The sequence below is a fragment of the Styela clava genome, chromosome 7, assembly GCF_964204865.1.
Source record: "Styela clava chromosome 7, kaStyClav1.hap1.2, whole genome shotgun sequence".
In the NCBI taxonomy this organism is placed as follows: domain Eukaryota; kingdom Metazoa; phylum Chordata; class Ascidiacea; order Stolidobranchia; family Styelidae; genus Styela; species Styela clava.
Window position 1 is genome coordinate 6,646,856 of NC_135256.1, and position 10,303 is coordinate 6,657,158.

The 10,303-nt window shown below is 34.3% G+C and overlaps 1 long non-coding RNA gene across 1 annotated transcript; it reads left to right on the top strand.

Moving 5' to 3' along the window:
- The first annotated feature begins 5,681 nt into the window (after window positions 1-5,681).
- On the top strand, window positions 5,682-9,531 carry LOC144425192 (uncharacterized). The gene is made up of 5 exons (XR_013477377.1): window positions 5,682-5,822; window positions 6,507-6,703; window positions 7,329-7,456; window positions 7,929-8,089; window positions 9,062-9,531. It is a non-coding gene; the product is annotated as an uncharacterized LOC144425192 (long non-coding RNA).
- The last annotated feature ends 772 nt before the right edge of the window (window positions 9,532-10,303 follow it).

Here is a 10,303-nt window from a genome sequence, read left to right on the forward strand (position 1 = left end):
ATATGACATATATAATAATACCCAGGTGGGTGTGGAGTATATAATGTTGAGCAATTTTTTTTAACTGGATTTAAAGTATTCGGTCCAGGATGACGCACATCCTGAACCCTAACCTGGTAAACATACAATGATCAGGTTGTGCGCCATCTTGGTACGAATACTTCAGGAGCGCCTTTTTGTTAAAATCAATTATTTCATAACTACATGGTTTAGTTTTGCATACATAGTAACATTGAATCACCTTACAATGTCAGAAATTCAATTTTAGTAGAATAAATGGTAGTTTATTTCACTAATACAAGCCAAGATCCATCGACAGCATCTAGCCACTTTCTATTGCGCTCTTCAAACTACATTTGTGTTGCCGCGCGCTTTTCGTTTTCCTAGTTTAAGCTTAGGGATTTGGGAAATATTTTATTAGTTGAATTGGATTGGAATATTTGACCTCGTCTTTCACTCCGAACAAGGCCATGTAAAACCATCCACTGGTATCTAAAGATGTGTAACGTGTTTTCTTTTGGAAGAACCGCAACCTTTCAGTGCTGCATTGACTTTGGCAAAATTAATATATCCTTTTGGAGATAGAAGGTATGCGTATGCGAAACCGAGATGTGCACCTGTTATGCCAACATAGTTGAGTCAAACGTTTTGAATACTAGTACATCACAAACATTTTCCTGCGTGCTTCGGTTGTACGTAGTAACGCGCACATTTTTGCGCACATGCATCAAATTCCACTTGTTTATTGAGCTATAGGTTTCTGACGAGCTTTTGTGTATGATTTCATTCCATAGAATTTGTATGCTGTTCTAAAGAATACTAGTTTCAGCATTTTCATTCAATCAAACCGCGTGTTGGAAGTAAGTTTTGTAATATTGCGTGTTGGTTTCCAACATCCTTAAATCGGTGATGCCAGTAAATCTTTAATACAAAAAGATCAGTAACATCTGCAATAAAAACAGCAGTACCCACTCAAATGACAGCTGGGGGATGGATACCCTTAGTACCTGCTCCATCGCGTGCCTCTTACAGTCTTACCAGTTTACATGAGTGCCAATTGATATCTAAGCTCAGCCAGAGACAAAAAGTTTCGGACTGCAGTTGGCGTGACGAATTGTTTTTAAATATATATTCTACAATAAGATTATTTGATTGCATACTACTGAAAGTTCCGCCTTATATGTCTTTTCCCATTGCAATATTCCTTTACTGATATTCGATAATATGACGCTCATCTGACATAGTTCTTAAAGTGTGTAGATGGGTATAATCTTTTTCACGCTGTTCAGATGGGAATGCGCGAATATATATAAGAATTGCTAATATTGGTTTGCAATGCGATGAAATCCCATCTTGGCATTTCTGCCTCTCGCAATTGCTGCGTATACTTATCGGGGAAGTTCTGTGGCGTGGTTATCGAATGAAAAAAAAAACATGGGAGTATTTTTTCTACTTCTCTACTACTATCAAACCTTGACATTTTGTAAAAACTTTTTTCCATACAACCTTTTTTTAAAACATCCCCAACAACCACAATTAATTCTGTTATTAAACTTCCAAAACAAACACATAAAATCATCAACGGATGCATATCACCAAGTAGATATTGCTGAATTGATCTTTATTTTACCATTTTTCATATAATTCTTTTTGGTAAACCTGTTATCTATCGCAAATACAGCACATTTGACAATGTTGTAGTGTGACTTTTTTGCCCTCACATTTTTGATATTTGTAGTTAGAGCTCCTGGGGCTCTGTCAAACAAAGTTACATACATAACATTGGTTGTAAATTGCAAAACATGATCATGTTGTTGGAATAACTTGGCATTTTACCACCCGTATATCATTCATTGTTGAGAATATTAATAAAATCATAAAATTTAAAAATCCGTTTTCGTGGAATTTTTGTTGTAGCTGAATTCCAGGGGCAGCATGACAACAGGCAAGAGAAGCACGGTCGCCTCTTTTAGTTTATAACATGGTTTCTTAAAAGGGGACCCCGTCCTCCTTGGAGGAGGCTGATCGGTTATCTGGGAGCACGAACAATCAGATGGAAATGCGAATATATATTAACAATGTATTTTTATAGAAGAGAAGAAGCAAAAGTGTTGAGAGTCTTTGGTAGTTTGAAAAGCATCGGCATGGAACATAAGAATGAACTACATTCTTTCTCAGGGATATACTATAAAATGTAGCAATTTTCTCATTCTTGTTCTCGTGATATCATTATCTTTCACTGCGTCGTCGTGCTCATCTCGCTGCATAACAATTCTCGCTAACAAATAATTGACTGTTCTCCACCGGGTGTATACCCACTTGAACAACTGACGACTGCATTAGCAGGCTTGTATTGTTAATTGCAACAAAAACGGGTATTTTGAAATAGTACTCTTTATTTTACGCGTATGTTTCGACAGTATTTCTATATACTGTATATGGGTCGCGACCCAAAGCTGGGGTCAACAAATACCTAAAAGTTATTGATTTTATTTCCTAGTAAATTTGGTGCTTGCGTAGTTTGTGCACTAAGATTGCGCACAACCTGAACATAGCATTGTAACAGATTATGGTGCAGGTTGTGCGTCATTCACTAATACAAATATCTCAATAAATACCTAAAAGTTATTGATTTTATTTCCTAGTAAATTTGGTGCTTGCGTAGTTTGTGCACCAAGATTGCGCACAATCTGAACATAGTATTGTAACAGGTTATGGTTCAGGTTGTGCGTCAATATGATGCACAGGTTTGACAAAAAACACTAATACATATATCGAGCCGTAAAAAAATTGCTCAAGGCTGCAAACTCCACACCCATGTAGAAACGATGGGCAATGACACCAAGATGAATAATCACAAATAAAAAAAACTTTATGTCTGAAATCAAACTTGGGCCAAAAAGGCCCCCTTATCTGCCGGACTTTATCTATTGGTTCGCATCCCGTTGGGGATACTTATGTGCGATTGCTGGACTACTCGCTTCCCGCTGGTCGATTAGGGCTCCCTCCTCCCTAACAATAGATTTATTTTGACTCCATATTCAGCATGGAAGACGAGGGAAAAATAGATAAAAACAAAATGAATCAAACTGATTACAGAATCAAGAGAATTAACAGAACCTCGAGTAAGTACAGATTTTAGATTGAAAGGTGTTTTTAAATAAAGAGGCATTTTTTGTTCACCCAAAAGTATAAAATTAGCTGTTTACAAACCTTGCAAAAAATACTAAATTTTGGTTTCAGTTCAAACAAAGCACAGAATTAAATATAGGTTCACTGCTATCCTAATTGCAATTATTAGTTAACTTACAGGAACTATATTATAAGGTCTACATCCCTCATAAATAATTACACCACGCAAATGGAAAACAAAAGCCATGTAGACTATGTGTTATATCAAAAATTCAACATTAAAAAAAAAAACATGCAAAAGTCAGAATGTGTTCAGCTATCTAATTAAGTATGTTAATTATTGTTGAATAAGGCAAACATACCCAGCTAAACATGCCCTGATTACATATTATATTACTAGATATATTATTAATTGAAAGTAAACTAATTGCAGGTGAAAAAAAGCGTGTATTATGAAAGTCAACTAACGATAATACCTCATTATATCTTTATCCCTAAGTACATTTAGCGATTTGAAGTAATGGTCTACATCAGGATGTTGCAAGTCCTATAAGAAACCTGTTTCGATTTTAAAAATATATGTACGGCAGAAACATATATAGAAAATCCAACAGCAACAGCATCAACTTCATTGTCGAATAATCTTCGAAATCTACTATGACAGTATGATGTAATATAATGAGCTATTTGTACTCTTTTGTTCTGTTTATTTTTCATTAACTTGGATAACTCCATATTTAAATATAATTTTTGGATGTTTTATTTTGATATCTAGATATTTTTTGAGGTCAATCTAAAGATGTTTCCCCAAGTATCTACTTTTTGTTTACTTCGTGACATTGGCCAATCAGCAAGATGCAAAACGTGACGTTACAATTCATTCGCTCAGACACTTTTCTCAATCAGACAGATTTTCAAGCGTGGTCGTAAAAAAATGTTTCGTTTTTGCATTTTTGAATTCTATTCGTTAGTTTTCAGTTGTGTTTCGGACATTTAAATATAAATCTAATAATTCAATGATTACTTTGTCTTCCTAGAAGTTTAGGTTTAATTGCAGTAATCAAAAATTGATGTGGAAATAGCTGTAATAGACTAGGCTAAAATTCTTTACCGATACTTTTAAAGAACAGATTGTTGAATACTATGAATCATTATGATGGTTTGAAGCAAATACCCTATTTTACAGGTGACAACTCGCGAAATTATTCTTAAAATAAACACCAAAAGTTTTATAATGATGAAGTATAGGAAAAATTTCCCGGGGGTCAAAGGTCGGGGAAAAGATGATATGTTTTTATTTAGACAAAAGTGGCAATCCTGCACTGGCGTCCCGCGACTGAGAGGGAGTGGTCACTTTTTTGTGGCTTTGGGGCCAGGCCACTGAAATGGGGCCAGGCCACGGAGAAATTGGGGCCAGGCCACGGAGAAATTGGGGCCGGGCCACAGAGAAATTGAGGCCGGGCCACGGAGAAATCGGGGCCAGGCCATGGTGCTATGCAGTAATACGGAGCCACACTCAAATTCTGGTATGAAAAGTGGATTAGTCCTATTTTTTTGTGTGTTTAACAGGTTAGTGATGATCTTGAAGGTACAGGCAAACCTTATTAGTGAAAAGAATATGCTTGAATCACATTTAACCGAGAATTTATTACCTGGAAATACAGGATAGAAAATGGAGCCACAGACTTGAGCAGTTCAGTAATACAATGGAGCCACACTCAAATTCGTTTTGAGAAGTGGATTAGTCTTATTTTTTGTGTGTTTAACAGGTTAGTGATGATCTTGAAGGTACAGGCAAACCTAATTAGTGAAAAGAATATGCTTGAATCACATTTAACCGAGAATTTATTGCCTGGAAATACAGGATAGAAAATGGAGCCACAGACTAGAGCAGTTCAGTAATATGGAGCCACACTCAAATTCATTTTGAGAAGTGGATTAGTCTTATTTTTTTGTGTGTTTAACAGGTTAGTGATGATTTTGAAGGTACAGGCAAACCTAATTAGTGAAAAGAATATGCTTGAATCACATTTAACCGAGAATTTATTGCCTGGAAATACAGGATAGAAAATGGAGCCACAGACTAGAGCAGTTCAGTAATATGGAGCCACACTCAAATTCATTTTGAGAAGTGGATTAGTCTTATTTTTTGTGTGTTTAACAGGTTAGTGATGATCTTGAAGGTACAGGCAAACCTAATTAGTGAAAAGAATATGCTTGAATCACATTTAACCGAGAATTTATTGCCTGGAAATACAGGATAGAAAATGGAGCCACAGACTAGAGCAGTTCAGTAATATGGAGCCACACTCAAATTCATTTTGAGAAGTGGATTAGTCTTATTTTTTGTGTGTTTAACAGGTTAGTGATGATCTTGAAGGTACAGGCAAACCTAATTAGTGAAAAGAATATGCTTGAATCACATTTAACCGAGAATTTATTGCCTGGAAATACAGGATAGAAAATGGAGCCACAGACTAGAGCAGTTCAGTAATATGGAGCCACACTCAAATTCATTTTGAGAAGTGGATTAGTCTTATTTTTTGTGTGCTTAACAGGTTAGTGATGATCTTGAAGGTACAGACAAACCTTATTAGTAAAAAGAATATGCTTGAATCGCATTTTACCGAGAATTTATTGCCTGGAAATACAGGATAGAAAATGGAGCCACACTCAAATTCTGTTATGAGGTGTGAATTAGTCTTATTTTTTGTGTGTTTAACAGGTTAGTAATGATCTTGAAGGTACAGGCAAACCTTATTAGTGAAAAGAATATGCTTGAATCACATTTAACCGAGAATTTATTGCCTGGAAATACAGGATACAGGGATAGAAAATGGAGCCACACCCAAATTCATTTTGAGAAGTGGATTAGTCTTATTTTTTGTGTGTTTAACAGGTTAGTGATGATCTTGAAGGTACAGACAAACCTTATTAGTGAAAAGAATTCGCTTGAATCGTATTTAACCGAGAATATATTGCCTGGAAATACAGGATAGAAATTGGAGCCACACTCAAATTCTGTTATGAGGTGTGGATTAGTCTTATTTTTTGTGTGTTTAACAGGTTAGTAATGATCTTGAAGGTACAGGCAAACCTTATTAGCGAAAAGAATTCGCTTGAATCACATTTAACCGAGGTTCATAGTTTGTATATTTGAAAATCTCGTAATTCTCTACTTTTTAAGTTTGTTTTTAATAAATAAAAACATAAGATATCCCCCGAAAATAAGCGCTAGTGTTATTTTTCGGAAGAAAATTGAAATGAGACCCAGTCTTATTTTTGGGGAAACATGGTATATCTGTATATGGAGCCATACTTGATTTCTGTTATGGAGATGATTTTGTATTTTTTTTTTTCATGGTTTTCAACAGGTTAGTAAAGATCTTCAAGTTACAGGTAACCATAATAGTATGAAATCATGTTTGACTGTCTGAATAGTAAATACTTTGAAATTTGTTGCCTGGAAGTGCAGTTTAAAAAGTGGATTCATACAGCGAGGTGATTCGGGGACGAAATGTCTGAATGTTGTCGGAAGTGGATTAGTCATAGTTTTCATTTCATATAACAGGTTTGTAATGATGGTTAAGTTACTTTACAACAATAGTACCATGAGATTTGTTTCACTTTTTGGGGAATTAATGTTTTTTGTTCAGTATATATGCTGATATGAGTAATGATCGCAGTGAAACAGATACTACACGATAACTGAGGAATGTATACAAGAATTAGGCTGTAAGAAGCTGGTATCATATCAATTTGATCATAGATTATGAATATGAAAGCTAATTTGTAGTTTACATTTACCAGGTTGGGAAAAATATTTCAAGCTTATCTTACTCAAACTATTTATAAGTAATACTCATATATCAGACTATACATTTTAGCCTAATATTACAATGTATATTATTTATTAGATAACATTAGCTGGCGCACTGGATTTTTCATTTAAGACTGGTTTTGGGGGAAGCTTTGATTCACACTTTTATATTCGTTCGTCATTCAAATGGTTTGAGTAGAGATTTAAATATATATTTGTTTTTGAGATTGTTCTGCAATGTTTTACGGTTGAGACAAAGCTAGAAATACTTATTAATATTCCTTATATTTTTATATCCACCTGAAGCATGCATAACATATTTGTATTATATTCTTGTGATGATTACTACTACATACATAATTGGATCTGATTTCAGGGATTGTTTAAATTGATGATGACACCAGGAATCAAGCGAAAAAGTTTTTCCGAGAAGACATAAAAATATATTCCGAACGAGATTCCACTACAAAGATTAAATACTAAAATAGATGGAATAGTATAATGGTAAGATTTGGTATTATTTGCCTTGATCACATCATTGTAACAATAACTGTACAGATGAGACCTGAATACGATCTCCATGGTTAAATTTTTTTGTTCCAGTCAAGATTGTGTCTAATAGTCGTCTAATAGTCAAGTCTGAATTTTGTACATTTGTTTTCCTAAAATAACATTTGCAAGTTCTTTCACAATTTTTCTTGACTATTTGCTATTTTTATACTGTATTTGGAAAAATTTCATTTCCAAGAGATGATGTTTTTTGCAAATGGTGTTCCCTATTAAGCACTCTTTTTTTTTTTATAAAAGTGTAAGATGTGAATTTTTTGCCACTATCGGTTTCATTTTTAAATATTGCCTCAATCACTAAGCATTGTAAAGAAATACATGTAATGCCTAATATGTATCAATTGTATCACATGATAAAAAATTGTTCAGTATGGCTTTAACAAATAACATAATTTTTGTGACATCTCAGGTGCTCACGTCGTAACGACATGCAAACAGTTGTCGTAGTTTCCATGTTATTGATTTTGCTTCTCCAAAACATCGCGTACATAAAACAATAGAATGACGTGGAATTGGCAAGTGTGGTATTATGATTGCTCGAAGATTTATTCAGATTCTACGTACCTCAATGTGAGTTTGACGTATTGTTTGTACTGAGCTTTATAGCAGGACATAGGCAACAATAAGTAAAAACAGAATAGAATATAAAAATTGGCCCATTCCATTTGTTTCCTAACCTAATGAGTTTTTGATAATGAAGTGATCTGCGATGTATACAAATCAGGGATGGACCAAGCAGTCTTTAGTCCAGGGGTTCTCAACCTGGGGTTCGCGAGAAGATTTCAGGGGGTGCTTGGATGGCAGTCGAGTTTTTGCGTGTTGCTGTTTTTAATATTCTTTATTACTACCAGAGAAAAATGCGTGCCGATTGAAACTGGTTGCCAATTGAAACATAGATTTTCCCTGATCTTGCGTTGTTGTGATTGTGACGTAAACAATGTGAAATTCACAGCAAATACAGCGTGCTGCGAGCACTGGAGACAGTGATATCCTTATTGAAACTTGAGAGGGATTTCAAGAATTTATTAGTTAGGGCAATATTAGTAACAGGGAGATTAAATTTAGTTTTATCTGGTCAATAAATTGTTGTTTAACAAATTGTTAGTCGATATATCACAACTTTGTTCAGTGTCACATTACTGGGGGTTTGCGTTGATTGTTTCGTGCCTCTGGGGGGTATTTTGCAGAAAAAAGGTTGAGAACCCCTGGTCTAGTCGAATAAACACCATGTTTTATTGAATCTTCGTTAGATTTGAATTGACTAGTTGACAATGATAAAAATGATGTTTTAATTCTATATGAAACCTACATACTTCCTTCTGTTAGATAAATTTCATCCCATATTGTTGCTAACAACCGTGCCATAAAACCCCACTCCCTAATATCACTACCATTTAATTTTACGTTTTACCTGTATTCTCAAAATGGTGTGCAGGATCAAAAAGTATTTATTGGTGAAATAGGTATTTTGATTCCCAGTACTGTAAAATAATAAACCACTCAAGTCATCAAGAATTTTAACATAATTTTTTTGTTTTATAGCTTGGAGAGAAGAAGAAATTAAATCATGGTGTCTGCTATGATGCAACAATACGGACTCTATATAATTTTGGTTTTATATTGTGTAGGAGATACTCAACCTTACCGGTGTAGTTGCTAAAAACAAATTTGAAAAAATACCAAATTGAATTTTGAGAAATTTCCCTCGAATCTCTAAACCAGTTCCAGTCAAAAGAGTCTTACAATTTCCTTGCTTATGATTATCTAATATGCGTTTGTACTACTGTTACTTTTCCGATATATCTATGATGACTTATATTGAAAAAACAGTCTTATGATTGAACATTTATCCCTGATATTCATTACGCTGAATATAATTGAAGTAATTATCGGTAATAGGAAAGTCTTAAGATGCTAACAAAAAGGACTCCCTCGGAGATGAATCTTATTTTCAAAAAGAGTATGTTGGGATCCTGCCGATCTGGTGTTTGCAATTTTTTTTGGCATATTTTTCAATAAATGAAACAGTTAATCAACTGGTATGTATGGATCTTGTTCTCTGTTGGGGATAATGTATAACGGAGAAGAGTAGTCTTTTTTGTAGGTTGAGTATTGGGATACTAGTGGTTGTGATAGCGTATACCAGCTACCGATATGTTGTGCCTGCAATTTGTAATACAAATATAAAACATCTTAGTGTGTAAACCCCTATCAATTGCCTATGCAATACAGGTAGAACTACACAATTTATCAGTACGGACTTCATTTAATAATAGCATTTGAGTCACTGGTGGAATTATTCACTGATCTATTAACCATGTATTGTATGAAAATAATTAAATAACAACACATATTCGCTAAAAAAATTAACAATCACAAAAAGGTATGCAACAAGCAATAAATATAACTTATTTATTTATAGTTTTTTTTAACATATAGACACCAGTTCACGCTACAGTAAAAAGACAATGAATGCGGTGAGGAATATAAATATATAGATACGGTGACCAGTAGAAACACTACAATAATGTATCGTTCGCAATATAACCCCCTCACATAAGTAATACATTGGGTGAGCGAACACGTACTACTTCTTTTATCAATACCTTTCCATCTAAAATATGTAGGCTTTGAACTTTACCTGAGGTTTTGTTTGCTTTCCCGATTCTATAATCAGTTACTTTATCATTTGTTTTTATCTATTATTTTATCGTCTATTGCTGATTATGGAGTCGAAATAAACTTATACCTCTACATTTGTAATGAGTAAGTGTTCGAATACAG